The sequence below is a fragment of the Erinaceus europaeus genome, chromosome 7 (assembly GCF_950295315.1).
Source record: "Erinaceus europaeus chromosome 7, mEriEur2.1, whole genome shotgun sequence".
Taxonomy (NCBI): Eukaryota; Metazoa; Chordata; class Mammalia; order Eulipotyphla; family Erinaceidae; genus Erinaceus; species Erinaceus europaeus.
This window is the reverse complement of record NC_080168.1, coordinates 84,638,819-84,658,722: the sequence shown is the minus strand read 5'-3', so window position 1 is coordinate 84,658,722 and position 19,904 is coordinate 84,638,819. Positions and strand designations below refer to the sequence as shown.

General features: G+C 41.0%; 1 protein-coding gene and 1 non-coding gene across 2 annotated transcripts in view; one reads left to right on the top strand and one right to left on the bottom strand.

The window, feature by feature from the left end:
* Positions 1-19,904, bottom strand: part of FOXO1 (forkhead box O1) — a 113,627-nt gene that overhangs the window by 67,741 nt on the left and 25,982 nt on the right. The window lies entirely within an intron of this gene.
* Positions 14,472-14,548, top strand: LOC132539673 (small nucleolar RNA SNORD47). The gene has a single exon (XR_009551003.1). It is a non-coding gene; the product is annotated as a small nucleolar RNA SNORD47 (small nucleolar RNA).

Here is a 19,904-nt window from a genome sequence, read left to right as displayed (position 1 = left end):
CAGCTCTGCAGATTTCATTCAATGGGAGAGTTGAGACACTATTCCAATTAACTAAGAAGTTAGCCCTTGCTTGCCTCAATAATTTTCACATGTTGTTCTCATTTTTAGTTATGAATAGCTTTAAAAATACAGAAGTTCGGCCCCCACACCTATGGACATCTAATCTTTGACAAAGAGGCCCAGACTATTAAATGGGAAAAGCAGAGTCTCTTCAACAAATGGTGTTGGAAACAATGGATTGAAACATGCAGAAGAATGAAACTGAATCACTGTATTTCACCAAATACAAAAGTAAATTCCAAGTGGATCAAGGACTTGGATGTTAGACCACAAACTATCAGATACTTAGAGAAAAATATTGGCAGAACTCTTTTCCACATACATTTTAAAGACATCTTCAATGAAACAAATCCAATTACAAAGAAGACTAAGGCAAGTATAAACCTATGGGACTACATCAAATTAAAAAGCTTCTTCACAGCAAAAGAAACCACTACCCAAACCAAGAGACCCCTCACAGAATGGGAGAACATCTTTACATGCCATACATCAGACAAGAGTTTAATAACCAACATATATAAAGAGCTTGCCAGACTCAACAACAAGACAACAAATAACCCCATCCAAAAATGGGGGGAGGACTTGGACAGAATATTCACCACAGAAGAGATCCAAAAGGCCGAGAAACACATGAAAAATGCTCCAAGTCTCTGATTGTCAGAGAAATGCAAATAAAGACAACAATGAGATAACCACTTCACTACTGTGAGAATGTCATACATCAGAAAAGGTAACAGCAACAAATGCTGGAGAGGGTGTGGGGTCAAAGGAACCCTCCCACACTGCTGGTAGGAATGTAAATTGGTCCAACCTCTGTGGAGAACAGTCTGGAGAACTCTCAGAAGGCTAGAAATGGACCTACCCTCTGATCCTGCAATTCCTCTCCTGGGGATATATCCTAGGGAACCCAACACATCCATCCAGAAAGATCTGTGTACACATATGTTCATAGCAGCACAATTTGTAATAGCCAAAACCTAGAAGCAACCCAGGTGTCTAACAACAGATGAGTGGCTGAGCAAGTTGTGGTCTATATACACAATGGAATACTACTCAGCTGTAAAAAATGGTGACTTCACCGTTTTCAGCCAATCTTGGACAGACCTTGAAAAATTCATGTTAAGTGAAATAAGTCAGAAACAGAAGGATGAATATGGGATGATCTCACTCTCAGGCAGAAGTTGAAAAACAAGATCAGGAAAAAAAAAAAAAAAAACACAAGTAGAACCTGAAATGGAATTAGTGTATCACACCAAAGTAAAAGACTCTGGGGTGGGTGGGGGTGGGTGGGGATGGGTGGGGAGAATACAGGTCCAAGAGGGATGACAGAAGACCTAGTGGGGATTGTATTGTTATATGGGAAACTGGGGAATGTTATGCATGTACAAACTATTGTATTTACTATTGAATGTAAAACATTAATTCCCCAATAAAGAAATATAAATGAATGAATGAATGAATGAATGAATGAATGAATGAATGAATGAATGAATGAATACAGAAGTTCCGGAGTCGAGTGGTAGCGCAGCCGGTTAAGCGCACGAGGCAAAGCGCAAGGACTGGCCTAAGGATCCCAGTTCGAGCCCTCCGATTCCTACCTGTAGGAGAATGGCTTCACAGGTGGTGAAGCAGGTCTGCAGGTGTCTATCTTTCTCTCTCCCTCTTTGTCTTCCCCTCCTCTCTCCATTTCTCTGTCATATCTAACAACGACGACATCAATAACAACAATAATAACTACAACAACAATAAAAAAAAACAAGGGCAACAAAAGGGCAAATAAAAAATACAGAAGCTCACAAGGTTTTTTGTTTTTTTTTAAATATTTATTTTCCTTTTTGTTGCCCTTATTTTTTATTGTTGTAGTTGTTGTTATTGATGTCGTCATTGTTAGATAGGGCAGAGAGAAATGGAGAGAGGAGGGGAAGACAGAGGGGGAGAGAAAGAGAGACATCTGAAGACCTGCATCACCGCCTGTGAAGCGACTCCCCTGCAGGTGGGGAGGCGGGGGCTCGAACCGGGATCCTTCCGCTGGTCCTTGTGCTTGGCGCCACGTGCGCTTAACCTGCTGCGTTACGGCCAGACTCCCGCTCACAAGGTTTTTATGAGTCCTGTAGTCCTATAGTCCTATAGCCTCCTGCCTCCCCTCAGGTATCAACAATTTAGAGAGGAAGCTCTAAGAAGTAGGGGACTGTATTTCCCCCATCTTTTTGCATAATTATGAAGGGCCAGGTCAGCAGGCTTTTAGAGAGCAACAGAAAGGACACTGCACTGGAGGAGATCCAAGTCTCTGTCCTTGACTTCCTGGCTGCCACACTGGACGTCTCACCAAAGACCTACGTTTTTTTTTTGTTTTTTTTTTCCTCCAGGGTTATTGCTGAGCTCGGTGCCTGCACCATGAATCTACCGCTCCTGGAGGCCATTTTTCCCCCTTTTTGTTGCCCTAGTTGTTGCAGCCTCGTTGCGGTTATTATTGCCACTGTTGACGTTGCTTTGTTGTTGGATAGAACAGAAATGGAGAGAGGAGAGGAAGACAGAGAGAGAGGGGAGAGAAAGATAGACACCTGCAGACCTGCTTCACCGCCCGTGAAGCGACGCCCCTGCAGGTGGGGAGCCGGGGGCTTGAACCGGGATCCTTACGCCGGTCCCTGCGCTTTGCGCCACGTGCGCTTGCTTAACCCACTGTGCCACCGCCCGACTCCCAAGACCTAGGTTTTATCACCTCTCCACTGGGTTCCACAAGGTTCAGCTGGAATAAGTGCAGCAGGCACACAACACTCAAATATTAAGAGCAGGTGCCGTTCATGAGGGAGCAATGTTATAGGGTTTCCAAAAATCAGTAAAATTCAGTGTTGAATGACACTTCAGATTTTCAATCTTATGGGGGGAAAAAATCTAACCCCCTGCTATGTACATGTTATATTTAGCATACACAAGCATACATGAGGTTTCTTTCTAGAACAGTCGATTCTTTAACATCTGTGACAAAGAAAAAAAAATTTTTTTGCCTCCAGGGTTACTGTCTGCACCACGAATCCACTGCTCCTATAGGTTATTTTTTTCCTTCCTGTTGCCCTTGTTGCTTTATCATTGTTGTGGCTATTATTGTTGTTGTTATCGATGTTGTTATTGTTGCATAGGACAGAGAGAAATGGAGAGAGGAGGGTAAGACAAAGAGGGGGAAAGAAAGATAGACACCTGCAGACCTGCTTGACTGACTGTGAAGCGACTCCCCTGCAGGTGGGGAGCCCGGGCTCAAACTGGGATCCTTATGCCGATCCTTGTGCTTCATGCCATTGTGCTTAACCTGCTGCGCTACCACCCAAACCCCCCACCCAACAAAGAAATTTTAAAGGAGGAGAAAGAACCAGACATCACTCAGGCACATGTGCTGCCGGGGATCGAACTCGGGACCTTATGCTTGAGAGTCCAAAGCTTTACCACTGCGCCACTTCCCGGACCATGGCAGTTTTGTTTTTTTAAAGAAGAAATGACTAATCCATGCTTCTTTCCCTTTCCCTATAATCTTCTCATCAGTAATAAAAGAAAAAATATTAACATCTTACCAGGTGCCCACCTGCAGGGGGGAAGCTTTGCAAGTGGTGAAGCTGTGCTGCAGGTGTGTCTCTGTCTCTCTCCCTATCACCACCTACTCCTTCTATTTCTGGATGTCTTTACCCAATAAATAAAGATAATATTTAAAAACAAAATTCTAAGGAAGCTACTAGATGATTCCAATTATTTGAGTCTTGGGATGTTGGTTTCAAGGAACACCTAGTGAACATACATTTTTATTTTTACATCAAAATTATTATCTCAATGGAAAAAAAAAAAGCAGAGTGAAATGAGCCGTCTTTTTCAGAGGGTGGCAGATGTGTTGGGGGCAGGGCCTGTGTGAGGAGTGGCGAGAAGTAAAGATAGTGCAAAGGTCAGTGTTCTCTCATCTTTCTCTTCCCTGGGTACATAGGATGTGACACAGTTACATGTGGTTTGCAAGAGGCCTCCTCCCTTTATAATCTGCTTCCCCAAACCATCCCCAATCTAAATCAAATCTCTATTTAAAAAAAAAAAAAAGAAAAGAAAAAGTTACCACATACACAAAGGGACTTCAATCTGAGACTTTAATTATACCAAAGCCCAGTTTCAAAGTTGCAGTTCCCACAGCAACAAGGTTCACATCTGCAATCTGAATGTCACTGACATTCGGCAGTCTCTGACGTTAAGCCTTAACACGTTTGTGGGCAGTGTGGGTAGGTCACAGGTACTGTGGATCTGAATTTCCTGACTCTCACTTGGCTAAGTTGAGTTAGTGATTTATTCGATGTTAGTGTCTAGATCTAAAGCAGGTCCTTAAAGAGGAAGGACATTCAGGTCACTTGAGCAAACATGAGCATAAATGACAATGGCTAGATGGCCTTTCCAGCGATATAGTCTCCCATCAGCATCCCACAAGGCAACAGGACGGTCTTCATAAGATTTATTTTATTCTTTTTAAATATATTTTCATTGATTTATTTTGATTAGAAACAAAGAGATAGAGAGAAGAAAGCAATAGAGGGGTAGAGAAACTCATAAGATTTAAAGTTGCACCAGTCATTTTCCTAAGAATCTATGAGGAGTTCTAGCAGACAGGGTAGAAAGTAAGTTAAGTTCCTATAGAAAATGGGGGGGGGGGGGGAAAGACAAGCATCCAGCCAAGCTTCCCACTGCTGGTGATTGATTACCTTTTCTCTACCAGGCAACATAGTAGTTTCCAAAGGTATTTTCCAGCAATCTAGTTCCTGATTTCAGTGGTCATTCTATTTCAGGAATAAGAACAAAATTCAACATAGAGATGAATGTTGGAAAAGTCCCAAGGAACTAATTTGGTGACAGTACAAGTTCACCTGATCATGTCAGGATGCTTCTTTCCAAAGTCAAGCTATTTGCTGCAAGCTTCACTGCCACTGTCTGCAACTCTTCCAGGGGCTGGAAATGTTGAGGGTAGATACACTTAAACACCAAGATATGTGTTAGCCAATAATGAAGTTCATTTTAAAAGGCAAGACTGCTGCAGAAATATGGCTCTAAATTTCAAAACAAGATCCAGCAATATCATGGCACTAAATTTGATGCACCTGAAAATGTTACTCAGATAGTAACTTATGTGACTCAAAGTTACTGGCATTATAAAACACCTAAAAATATAGTTAAGTCCACCTCATTTGATCAATAGGAAAACTATAGAACAGAGGGGAAGAATCTTAATGTAGAGAGTTTTGCTACTGGGAATGATACAGATGGATTCTGGTGCTGCAGTTAGTGGACAGTGTGGTCCCTGGAACCTGCCAAAGGGAAAATACAAGCACAGCAACAATACCACTCTTCTCCAGTGGGTAATCATGCAATAACCTCAGCCATTCAGAAAACATTTAGACTATTTGAGCAAACATGAACCAGAAAGTAAGGGCAGGGGGAAAGGGATGCAAGCTGAGTGCTTTTCTACCAAGCAGAGAACCTCTCAGACCCTCATCCAGAGCTTTGTATGAGATCTGTAACCTTGGGAGAAAATCTGAAGTTTCCAATGAAGGGGATGCAGACACAGAACTCTGGTGGTAGGGACTTTGGGCAGTAGCTCAGTGGGCGCAAGGACTGGCCTAAGGATCCAAGTTCAAGCCCCCGGCTCCTCATCTGCAGGGGGATCGCCTCACAAGTGGTAAAGCAGGTCTGCAGGTGTCTATCTTTCTCTCCCCCTCCGTCTTTCCCTCCTCTCTCCATTTCTCTCTGTCCTGTCCAACAACACCAATAATAATAATAAAATAATAATAATAATAATAACCACAACGATAAAATAAGGGCAACAAAAGGGGGGGAGCCTCCAGAAGCAGGAGATTCCAGCCCCAACAATAACACTAGAGGCAAAAAAAAAAAACCTCTGGTGGTAGGAATGGCATGGAATTATACTCCTATCATCTTATAATTTTATAAATCAGTAATCACTAATAAAATATTTTTTAAAAAAGGAAAAGACGGGGGCCAGGTGGTGGTGCACCTGATTAAGCACACATATTACAGTGAGCAAAGACCCAGGTAGGTTCAAGCCCCTGTTCCCCACCTACAGGGGGAAAGCTTCATGAACAATGAAGCAGGGTTGCAGATGTCTCTTTGTCTCTTTTCCTATTTCCCCATCACTCTAAATTTCTGTCTCTATCTAATAAATAAAATATCTTTAAAAAGAAAAGACAGACTAGAAATAGTCGGCATGATATGCAATGTTCAAAAAAAAAAAAAGCTACTCCCCTGCTATAACGACCTGAGATAGTTTATTTAAAATGTCCTGGAGATATGGAACTGGAGATGATTATTTTTAGTGAACTAAGAAAGAGACGATTTCACTCATGTGGAATATCGAGAATTGAAACACATGAACATGCAAAAAGAAAAATCAGAAAGAAAAGAAAATGATGGAGAGAGGGAGTCTAGATTCTCACACAACCTTCTGGCCCCTGAACAAACCATTTAAGCTTCATTTTTTCTCACTGGCAAATCAGATACCAATAGTTGACACTTATCAAACTTATATCATCTTTTCTTTTCCTCTGGATATTCTTTTAAGAGTAGTTCAAGGGGAGTCATGCTGTAGCGCAGCGGGTTAAGCGCAGGTGGCGCAAAGCACAAGGACCAGCATAAGGATCCCGGTTCGAACCCCTACTCCCCACCTGCAGGGGAGTCACTTCACAGGCAGTGAAGCAGGTCTGCAGGTGTCTGTCTTTCTCTCCTCCTCTCTGTCTTCCCCTCCTCTCTCCATTTCTCTCTGTCCTATCCAACAACAACAACAATAATAACTACAACAATAAAACAACAAGGGCAACAAAAGGGAATAAATAAATAAAATAAATTTTTTAAAAAATCAAACTCTATTTTAAAAAAAGTAGTTCAAGCCCTTTATACATACAAGACTAAGTACCAATTTCATAATAAAATAATCATTCCTTCAAGCTCTCAAGAGTCATGTTCCATGTTACAGAATTGCCGTGGTAGATGATAAACTACCATAAACTACAGTTTATTTTGATAAACTGGGTGCAGGTCGAAAAAGAAAATGTACCATCTACTGACAACAGGATTACAATTCCACAAAAGCTAAAGAGTCAAAACTATGACTTAGGGGGTGAGGTGGTAACACAGCGGGTTAAGCACCAGTGGCGCAAAGCACAAGGATGGGCGTAAGGATCCCAGTTTGTGCCCCCGGCTCCTCACCTACAGGGAAGTCGACTTGCTTCACCAGCAGTGAAGCAGGTCTGCAGGTGTCTATCTTTCTCTCCCCCTCTCTGTCTTCCCCTCCTCTCTCCATTTCTCTCTGTCCTATCCAACAACGACATCAATAAACAACAATAATAATAACCACAACAATGATAAAACAACAAGGGCAACAAAAGGGCAAAAAGTAGCCTCTAGAAGCAGTGGATTCGGGCACTGAGGCCCAGCAATAATCCTGGGGGGGGGGGGGGACTATGACCTAGAAATCATTCTAGGTTGTCTCTTTTTTCCCACCAGATTTATCATTTGAGCTTAGTGCCTACACGAGGAATCCACTGCTCCTGGTGGCCATGTCTTTCCTTCCCCTTTCTCTGATAGAGACAGAAAGAGAGAGGAAGGGGAAGGGGAGAGAAAATGAAACACCTGCAACATTGACACAGTGCTTGTGAAGCTTCCCCCATGAAATTGGGGGCCAAGGTTTAAATCCAGGTCCTCGTGCACGTTAGAATGTGCACTCTACCAGGTGTGCCGTCGCCACCCAGCTCCATCAGTCTGTCCTTTTTACACAGGTAAAGTGCACAGCTCCATGTCTGGCACATATACAAAGTGGTGGAAACAATTAGTTATTTACTATTACTTATTCAAATGCTTTAAAACTTACTTTGCATATCATGGTCAGAACTGGATGGCATCACATTGAGTGAAAAAAAAAGAGAAAGACCAATACCGAATGATCTCACTTATACATGGAAATTAAAAGAATACAGAACGGTAAGGGAGGACATAAGGTGAAACTTGGACTGGATGTGGTGTACTGCACCAAAGTAAAGGGCACTGGGGAAAGAGGGAATGAGACAGTATGAAGAGACATTTGGATACTGACATGTCTCCTAGACATCAAAGGGATATGAGAAGCTGTGCCTTGGTGTTCACGACTATACTGCAAACCATTACCCACCCCCTAATAAAAATTTTTAAAACGGGGGGGGCAGTATCACAGCACACATGATTAAGGTTAAGCACACATGATGCCAAGTGCAAGGACCGGCATAAGAATCCTGATTCGAGTCACCCTCCCACCACAGCTCCCCACCTTCAGGGGGATCACTTTACAAATGGTGAGCAGTTACAACAACAATAACAAGGGCAACAAAAATGGGGGGAAATGGCCTCCAGGAGCAGTGGATTCATGATGTGCAGGCACCGTTCCCCAACAATAAACACTGGAGGCAAAAAATAATAATAATAACTTTACGGTTTCTTCCCATTTTGCCAGTGAGTGTTGAGGAAGAAGGGTCTTCTGTCCATTAAGAAATAACATTTCCAGGGCTTCAAGAATTTGATTCAAAGATTTAAATCAATGTCAATCACTACATATGACTTTTTCATATTTTTTAAATATTTATTTTCCCTTTTGTTGCCCTTGTTGTTTTATTGTTGTTGTTATTGATGCCATCATTATTGGATAGGACAGAGAGAAATGGAGAGAGGAGAGGAAGACAGAGAGGGAGAGAAAGATAGACAGACATGTGCAGACCTGCTTCACTGCCTGTGAAGCAACCCCCCTGCAGGTAGGGAGCCGGGGGCTGGAACCCAGATCCTTACTGCGGTCCTTGTGCTTTACGCCACCTACACTTAACCCACTGCACTACCTACCGCCCGACTCCCTATATATGACTTTTTAAGTCCACTAATCACAAGACATTTGTACAGCCAATTTCTCAGCAGTAAGAATATCTTTTAATAAGAAAGTACTAGTAGCCAGAGAGGGGACTTTGAAGACAGATGGAGCAAAGATTTGTACTTGAGATCCAATCCCAACATACTATGTGCTGAGCGCTGGTCTGCCCATCCTCACCCCTCTCAGCATAAAAATGTTTTCTTTAAATCATGTGTTACTCTAAGTGAAAATGTACTAGAAAATATAATAATCACTTTTTCTTTAATCCTCCAATGAAAACATGGAGGAGAAAGAGGAGAAGTAGAAGAGACAATGGGACAATAGAAATAGGAAAACTGCTTCCAAAAAAATAACACAATCATTGAATTGAAATACATTTCCCCCAACTCTTAAAAACATAGCCATAAAACATTAATCAACTGGCAGGTCACTCTATGAACACAGTAACACTGGGAATCAAGCTGAGCATCAGTTATTACTGTTGTTGACTATTATTAACAAACTATTTTTTTCCTCTGAGTATCTGTCTGTTTCACAGAATCTAGAGGCAAACGCTAGAAGAAGAAGACAGAATCTAGAGGCAAGACAGCCAGTGACAAACAAAATGAGAAAAGCAAGAAAACCAACAACAGAGTTAAAATCACACTGACAAGCCAAAATTCTGGGTTAGCAATCAACAGGATAGAGGGCCAGGTAGTGGCACACCTGGTTGAGGGCACACATTACAGTACGCAAAGACCTAGGTTCAAGCCACTGGTCCCCACCTTCAGGGGGAAAGCTTCACAAGCAGTGAAACAGAGCTACAGGTGGTTCATCCTTCCCCTCCTCTTTTCCCTACCTTGCATCCTCCCTCTCTATCTCCCCATATCTTAGTTTCTCTCTTTCTCTATCCAAAATAAATAAATAAAAATAATTTTAAAAATCAACAGGGCGGTAGCTGAGCCGGTTAAGCACAGGTGGCACAAAGCACAAGGACCAGCATAAGGATGCCGGTTCAAGTCCCCCGCCCCCCACCTGCTGGGGAGTCGCTTCGGGCGGTGAAGCAGGTTTGCAGGTGTATTTCTCTCCCCCTCTGTCTTCCCCTCCTCTCTCCATTTCTCTTTATCCTATCTAACAACGACGACATCAGTAACAGCAACAACTACAACAATAAAACAACATGGGCAACAAAACGAATAAATGAATATATATATGTATATATAGAGGGAGAGGGAGAGGGAGAGGGAGAGGGAGAGGGAGAGGGAGAGGGAGAGGGAGAGGGAGAGGGAGAGGGAGACGGAGAGGGAGGGAGAGAGAGAGGAGAGAGGAGTCGGGCGGTAGCGGTAGCGCAGCAGGTTAAGCACACATGGCGCAAAGCGCAATGACGGGTGTAAGGATTCTGGTTCCAGCCCCTGGCTCCCCACCTGCAGGGGAGTCGCTTCACAAGCGGTGAAGCAGGTCTGCAGATGTCTATCTTTCTCTCCCCCTCTCTGTCTTCCCCTTCTCTCTCCATTTCTCTCTGTGCTATCCAACAACAATAAAAATAAACAATTTATATATATATATATATATATACCTTTTAAAAAATCAACAGGATAAAACTCAGAAGTCAACAGTCATAAAACAAGATATGGGAAACTGAGGGAAATATGTTTGGAAGTAGTCAGAGAAATGCTGACTGACTGCAAGCTTTCTGTGAACTACCTATGTGATACAGATACTGAACAAGCTCCCAGAGTCGTGTAAGTTGCAGTAGTGAAAGTATAGCTTCCAGATCACAGAAAATTAAAGAACCATTGTAGTTGAAACTGGACACATCACAACTAGAAGATTAGGTGAATTCTTGACTATTACATTTTTAAAAAGGCCACTGGTGAGACTATATCCCCTAAGAGAGTGGGGGCCATTAGTTCAGAAAATCCCCTCTCTTTGGAGATAAGCAGGGGCTAGATAACCTTCTGCAAAATATGCTGAAAGGAGACATGACTTGAGTCTGAGTCACCTGAGAATTCTTATAAGATGGTAGTTAACAGAAAACAAGTTAGATGTGGCAGTAACAATTTATATTCCTTATAGTCTCCAATGCTGTTTTAACCTTTCCAATGAAATACAGAAAATTCTGAGTGCTGCTCACTAAGTGTCCACAACTCCCTACCACTAACACTTAGGAAGCTAAGAGCAAAAACTCCCAACGCCAACCAACAGAATAGGCCTTTTTATAGTATCTATGTCCCAACTAACTTAGACTTAATTACAAAATGATCAACTTTAGACAAAAGAGAAAGTGATTGTATGAACTGATTTTTTTTTCAAAGCTGTTTTTTTCTTTTTAAAAAAATATTTTTATTACCTTTACTTATTGGATAGAGACCGTCAGAAATCGAGAGGGTAGGGGGAGATAGAAAGAGAGACACCAGCAGCCCTGCTTTACCACTTACAAAGCTTTCCCCCCTGCAGGTGGGGACCAGGGGCTCAAACCTGGGTCCTTCTTCTTCTAGCGTTTTCCCTCCTTCCGTAGCCAGTCAACAGCGTCAGGTTGAGCCTGATGTAAAGTTTCGAGACCTCCTTTGAATCTGGAGAGGTGGCAGTCGTTGACTATGTGGGTCATAGTCTGTCTGTAGCCGCAGGGGCAGTTCGGGTCGTCTCTGGCTCCCCAGCGATGGAGCATAGCGGCGCACCGGCCATGGCCTGTTCGATAGCGACTGAGGAGGGCCCAATCATAACGTGCACTGTAGCATGTGCGCTCAACCAGGTTCGCCACCACCTGACCCTTGGGTATAATTTCTTATCTCCTCATGAATCATGTGATCTTGTACTCTATAATTTAACTATCAATTACTTTTTAGTATCTTAGTACAAAAGTTTAATACAAAGTTTTTAATTTGTAAGCCCAATCTAAAGGGTAATATGATTTGTGATAGGTATCAAGCTTTTTTAAAATTTTATTTTGGTTTGACGGAGACAGAAAAATCAAGTGAGAAGGGGGGAATAGAGAGGGAGAGAAAGTCACCCGCAGCTCTGCTTTACTGCTTATGAAGCATCCCCCCTGCAGATGGGGACACCAAGAACTTGAGCCTCTGTCCATGTGTACTGTAATGTGCCCTCTACAGTATGCACCACTGCACAGCCCTAGATAAAAAACTTTTTACCATCTGGAGACATGCCTTAGCATGTCGCAATACACACAAATAGAGGTGTGTAACTATATTCCTTTATCTTACATTGTAAAGTAATATTAAGTCATTTTAAAAGGGGAAGGGACAACAATCTCAAGAGAGTACAGATTACTATCCCTACTTTATGAATGACAATGAAACACAGTTGAATGATGGTTTTCATTTTGTTATCTATTTTTTATATTTATTTATTTATCCATTCCCTTTCGTTGCCCTTGTTTTATTGTTGTTGTTGTTGTTACTGATGTCATCATTGTTGGATAGGACAGAGAGAAATGGAGAGAGGAGGGGAAGACAGAGAGAGAGAGAGAGAGAGAGAAAGATAGACACCTGCAGACCTGCTTCACCACTTGTGAAGCAACTCCCCTGCAGGTGGGGAGCCGGGGACTCAAACTGGGATCCTTACACTGGTCCCTGCGCTTTGAGCCACCTGCACTTAACCCGCTGCGCTACCACCCGACTTCCATTTTATTATCTATTTTAATACCAAAGGCTATTTTTAGAAAACACCAGTCCTATGATATATTCCATTCAGATTGACTACAAAAATCCTATCCAGAAAACATTCTGGTGATAGGATGTATTTTTTAATCACACTACTTAAAACATTGTAAAAACTTTAACTATGCAATTCCCAAGTCTCCTGACATTCAACTGATCTTGAGTGGCTGTCTTAATATAAATTATAAATATTTTACAAAACTGGAACATTAACAGCTTCTAAATTGCCCTAATGTCAGCCCCTTAATGTTCTATGTGTCACAGAGTTTATAAAATTAATTCAGTGTCAGCTAAAATTCCCAAACTTTCAAGGCAGAGACGTGATCCATTTGTAGATATAAACTGCATATGTAAAGCCCTGGGTTTAATTCCATAAGCTGCACAAAATAAATTAATTTCATTTAAAAAAACAAATTTTCCGTAGGATCCCAGATCGAGCCCCCGGCTCCCCACCTGCAGTGGAGTCGTTTCACAGGTGGTGAAACAGGTCTGCAGGTGTCTATCTTTCTCTCTCTCTCTCTGTCTTCCCCTCCTCTCTCCATTTCTCTCTGTCCTAACAACGACGACATCAATAACAACAACAATAACTACAACAATAATGAAAAACAACAAGGGCAACAAAAAGGGAAAATAAATAAATTATAAAAAATTAAAAGAAATTCTTTTTGTCGTTCCACAACTCCTGGACCTGTATTTTTCACTCTTATTTCATATAGAGAAACAGGCAGAGACAGAAAAAGAGAGGCATGTCACAGCACTGTGCCCACATCCACGGAGCTTCCCCCAGGTGTTGTGATGCTGCAGGGAGGTGCTGAGACTCAAACCCAGGACTTCACTCATGGCAGGGTGTGGCCCTACAAGCCGTCTTCACCAGATTTTTTTGACTCGACTCTACAATAGAAAAGATGCAGACGTACCTCCTTACATGCATGCTGTCCAAAAATAACTAGTTTCACTTGTAGACACCAGCCAAAACTAGCTGTACTAGATTCTGTCCAAGATGACATCAGCCTTGATTCCTTAAAGCCAGAGGATGTGCCGTCCTCTGCTTAAAGCTGAAAGGTACCAGTTAGCAAACTGGCAACTTATCATATGCAAGAACCTGAACTAGCAGGATCTACACACTTAAAATTCCACAACCTCTATTCTTTTATTTATTTATTTATTTATTTATTTAATAGGAAGAGAGAAAGAACCAGACATCACTCTGGTACATGTGCTGCTGGGGATTGAACTCAGGACCTCATATTTGAGAGTGCAATGCTTTATCCACTGTGCCACCTCCTGGATCACCGTCTGTCTATTCCTCAGCAGTTACCACCAGGGGTATCATGGGGTTCTGTACTTTTTACCAACTGTCTACATACAGCTCAAAAGTATGAAATTTCCTCTTCCCAGTTTTTTCTTTACTCCTCCCTCCTATTTCTTCAGTTTTAGAGATCCAAATGTCAGAACTCTGAAATCACCTCTGCTTTTCTCTCCTCCCATCCACAACCAAGCAATTATTATCAGTGAATCCTTTATCACTTAGGCCACTCAATCAGGGTACTATCAAAGCCACTATCCCACCTCTCCTACAATCCTCCCTCACCCATCTTCTCCCAGCACTCTTTGATACTCTATCAGCTTGTTGCTATTTATCTGTCCAAATTGGCAATCACATGAAAGATGAAGAAAGATGGAAAAATGCCTTAACCCAAAGCAGAATAAAGAAAGCTAACTTAAACGTAATGTGCAGCCCTGGAGTTGCACCTACCCAGGAAAGAAAAGCAGGCTGCTATTAAGGACAGTAATGAGAAAATGGCAAAACTGGAATGTGGCATTAAACAGGCTGTGTTAACCAGTGATGCACTGATTTTGCCAAATGAAGTAGGAGGATATCACTTATTAAATTGTCCCATTCTCCTCTTAGGCTACTTCATTATCACTGTATGTGAACACATTTTTTTTTCCTAAGACTAATGTATAAGCCTTATTTTCAGGGAATGTAAGCAGTTTACCAGTTAGAAAGGTAGCTAGCTGTGTGGATGGTCATGGGATAAACAGAACATACTTTAAAAGATATACTAGAGTAAGAGCAAGGTACTAGCTCATGCATCCCATGTTTGCATGCCTATTGCTCTAGTTTCATGTTACAAAACAGACATATTAATATTCATTGATCACCTAAAATGAAAAAGAAAAAAAAACAGGCTATGTTAATGATAAATTTCCTGAATGTGAGAGTATACAAATAAGAGACTATTCAAGTTCTTTGAAAATATACACTGAGACATTTAAGGTTAAAGTAACACCACATATTTCACTCAAGAATCCTCTTGAATAAAAAAATGTTTTCAGATGTATGGTGTATATATAAATTTCACACATGCATATATACATAAAGAATGCAAATAACTGTGACAAATGTTAAAAACTGTTGAGTGTGGGTAAAGGGTGCAAAGTTCATTTTTGCTCCCCTCCACTTCCCCCGACCCCAGAAGTTCTTTATACTGTTCTTACGTTTATATTTTGAAAAAATTTCAAGCAAAAAAATTTTTTTTACTCAAAAAGTTCTTTGAGAGGGTACAAGATCTCAGTTCGAGCCCCAGCTCCCCAACTGCAGGGGAGTCGCTTCACAGGCAGAGAAGCAGGTCTGCAGGTGTCTGTCTTTCTCTCTTCCTATCTCCTCCTTCCCTCTCAATTTTCTCTCTGTCCTATCCAATAAAATGGAAAAAATGGCCTCCAGGAGCAGTGAATTCATAGTGCTGGCACCAAGCCCCAGTGATGACCCTGGAAGCAATAAATAAATAAATAGCTTTAGTTATGTCACATTTAGTATTTCTAGCTTCCTAAATAATGCTTACTATTGAAAAAAAAAATAGCATCTTCTGCCTCCAAAAAACATGGCAAAGTTTAAAATCTTATTAGCTACACCAGGAACCCCCAGATCTGTCAGTGTCTTAGTATTTTGTTTTAAACAGAAAAGGGAATGGAGATCGATTCGACTTCCGGAGGCGGAGCTACGAGCAGCAGATCGCTTTCTCTCCTCTCCTCTCCTCTCCCGGATCAACTAGGAATACCAAAGGAGACCACCCGGACCGAAACAAGACAGGACTAGAATGACCACAGAAACCCAGTAAATCACCCGTGAGTACAAACACGCTTGGCTGGTGACAGAGAGGAGAGAGGGGCCTAAGGAGAGATTAAGTGACTGCTAACAGTTCGACAGTTTGTCAGTGGAGACACCACCTCCAGTCTGCTCCACCAACAAGGGGACAGCTGAAGGGAGGAAAGGACTCCCCAGAGACTCACCAAGTACAACTCTGAGTCTCCATTGCTACTACCCTCAGAATCTGGAGCAGCAACAGGGAGGGACACCAGGGCACAGAGATCTAACCGGGAAACTCGGGAGAAGACCTATACCTCGGTGGCATAGCTGAAGGGCTGTGAAAGTCTCTTTGCATAACCACTGGATTATCTCTGCCACACCCTGCTTTATCTCTTGGTCAGGAGTCATTGATTAAGCCAAGAAGCCTATTGATAGTTTAAAAGCCCTCAAGCTACCATAGCCTACAGGGGAAAAAAAAAAAGGCTTTTACACCACTGAACTCCAACACAGGGATTGAAAAAACTGTTAACTTATATAAAATGGTTAAAACAACAAGAAAAAATAATGGAGACTCGAACCAGGACAAGAGTCCAGCTAAAAGTCCTCCAGAGGGCGAAGCACAAAACAACGAGTTCAACATCCAAACATTAGCTAAGGAAATAATAACAGGAGTGAGTAAAGAATTTGAAAAAATTGTAATCAGAACTGCAGGAACAACAAATGAGAATATGGAAGAAAATTCTAATAATCGCATGGTTATTAGAGAGCTGAAAGCTGAAATTGCTGAGCTAAGAAGGCAACTAGCTGAACAAGCTAAAACAGTATCAGAGCAGGGCAACAAAATAGATAAACTCCAGAAAGCAGTCTAGGGCAGAGAGAATAGAATCAATGAGGCTAAAGACAGAATTAGAAAGATTGAGGATGAATTAGAGACAACTAAAAAAGAAGTAAGAGATCTCAAAAAGAGATTAAGAGATGCTGAAAACAACAACAGAGTCCTATGGGATGACTTCAAAAGAAACAATATACGCATTATTGGCTTACCAGAGGAAGAAAGAGAAGGGGAGGAAGAAAGCGTTCTCCAGGCCATAATAGCTGAAAATTTCTCTAGTCTAGACAACACCAAAGACATAAAGATTCAAGAAGCCCAGAGGGTCCCAAACAGAATTAACACAGACCTAAAGACACCAAGACATGTCATACTTAGATTGGAAAGGAATAAGGATAAAGAAAGGATCCTCAAGGCTGCAAGAGAAAAACAAAGAGTCACCTACAAAGGAAAACCCATAAGATTAGCAGCGGACTTCTCCATACAAACACTACAGGCCAGAAGAGAATGGCAAGATATCTATCGAGTGCTCAATGAGAAAGGCTTTCAGCCAAGAATACTATATCCTGCTAGATTGTCATTCAGACTAGATGGAAGCATCAAAACCTTCTCAGACAAGCAACAGTTGAAGGAAGCAACCATCACCAAGCCTGCCTTGAAAGAAGTTCTGAAAGGTTTCCTATAAACAACCAGACCACCACAAATAGAACATATATCAAAACACTCTAAAACTCTACAAGAATGGCGTTAAAATATCTTCAATCTTTGATATCAATAAATGTGAATGGCCTGAATTCACCTATTAAAAGACACAGAGTAGGAAGATGGATCAGAAAACACAACCCAACAATATGTTGTCTACAGGAAACTCACCTAACGCAACAAGACAAACACAGACTTAAAGTGAAAGGATGGAAAACTATCATTCAAGCCAATGGCCCACAAAAAAGGGCAGGAACAGCTATTCTCATATCTAACATGATAGACTTTAAAATAGATAAGATTAAAAAAGATAGGAATGGACACTACTTAATGCTCAGAGGATCAATCAAGAGGACTTAACAATTATTAATATCTATGCACCCAATGAGAAGCCATCTAAATACATCAAACTTCTACTGAAAGAGCTACAGCAATATATTAACAGTAACACAATCATAGTAGGGGACTTCAACACCCCACTATCTCAACTTGACAGATCATCCAGGCAGAAAATCAGTAAAGACATAAGGGAGCTAAATGAAGAGATAGATAAACTAGAACTATTGGACATTTTCAGAGTCATTCATCCCAAGAAACTGGAGTACACATTTTACTCAAATCCACATGGATCATTCTCAAGGATAGACCATATGTTAGGCCACAAAGACAGCATCAGCCTATTCAAGAACACTGAAATCATCCCAAGCATCTTCTCAGACCACAGTGGAATTAAACTAACACTTAACAATCAACAAAAGATTAGTAACAGTGCCAAAATGTGGAAGCTCAACAGTACACTTCTTAACAACTTCTGGGTCAAAGAGGAAATCAAGGAAGAAATCAAAATGTTTCGAGAGTTCAATAAAAATGAAGACACAAGCTATCAAAATATTTGGGACACAGCTAAAGCAGTCCTAAGAGGGAAGTTCATAGCTATACAAGCACACATTAGGAAACAAGAAAAGGCACAAATAAACAGCCTGATTGCACATCTTAAAGACCTAGAAGAAGAACAACAAAGGAACCCTAAAGCAACCAGAAGGACAGAAATTACTAAAGTTAGGGCAGAAATAAATAACATTGAGAATAGGAAAACCATACAAAAGATCAATGAAAGTAAATGTTGGTTCTTCGAAAGAGTAAACAAAATCGACAAACCTTTAGCCAGAATCACAAAACAAAAAAGGGAGAAGACCCAAATAAATCGGATTATAAATGAAAGAGGAGATATCACAACAGACACTGCAGAAATTCAACATATCATGCGAGGCTTCTATGAACAACTATATGCCACCAAGTTAGAGAACCTGGAAGAAATGAATGATTTCCTAGATACCTACCAACTTCCAAAACTAAGTAAAGAGGAAGTGGATAACATGAACAGGCCCATCACAGCTAATGAAATTGAAACAGTTATCAAAAATCTTCCCAAAAATAAAAGTCCTAGACCAGATGGTTTTACAAATGAATTCTACAAAACTTTCAAAGAAGAACTAATACCTCTACTTTTAAAAGTCTTCCAGAAGATTGAAGACACTGGAATACTCCCTGCCAGCTTCTATGAAGCCAACATCACCCTGATACCAAAAGCAGACAGGGACACAACCAAAAAAGAAAACTACAGACCAATATCTCTGAAGAACATAGATGCGAAAATATTGAACAAAATTCTAGCCAACCGGATACAGCAGTATATCAAAAAGATTGTTCATCATGACCAAGTGGGGTTTATCCCAGGCATGCAAGGTTGGTTTAATATACGTAAATCAATCAATGTGATCCACCACATCAACAAAAGCAAGACCAAAAACCACATGGTCATATCAATAGATGCAGAGAAAGCCTTTGACAAAATACAACATCCCTTTATGATCAAAACACTACAAAAAAGGGGAATAGATGGAAAATTCCTGAAGATAGTGGAGTCTATATATAGCAAACCTACAGCCAACATCATACTCAATGGTGAAAAACTGGAAGCATTTCCCCTCAGATCAGGTACTAGACAGGGCTGCCCACTATCACCATTACTATTCAACATAGTGTTGGAAGTTCTTGCCATAGCAATCAGGCAGGAGCAAGGAATTAAAGGAATACAGATTGGAAGAGAAGAAGTCAAACTCTCCTTATTTGCAGATGACATGATAGTATACATGGAAAAACCTAAGGAATCTAGCAAGAAGCTTTTGGAAATCATCAGGCAATACAGTAATGTGTCAGGTTATAAAATTAACATTCAAAAGTCAGTGGCATTCCTCTATGCAAACACTAAGTTAGAAGAAATTGAAATCCAGAAATCAGTTCCTTTTTCTATAGCAACAAAAACAATAAAATATCTAGGAATAAACCTAACCAAAGAAGTGAAAGACTTGTATACTGAAAATTATGAGTCACTACTCAAAGAAATTGAAAAAGACACAAAGAAATGGAAAGATATTCCATGCTCATGGGTTGGAAGAATTAACATCATCAAAATGAATATATTACCCAGAGCCATCTACAAATTTAATGCTATCCCCATCAAGATCCCAACCACATTTTTTAGGAGAATAGAACTAATGCTACAAATGTTTATCTGGAACCAGAAAAGACCTAGAATTGCCAAAACAATCTTGAGAAAAAAGAACAGAACCGGAGGCATCACACTGC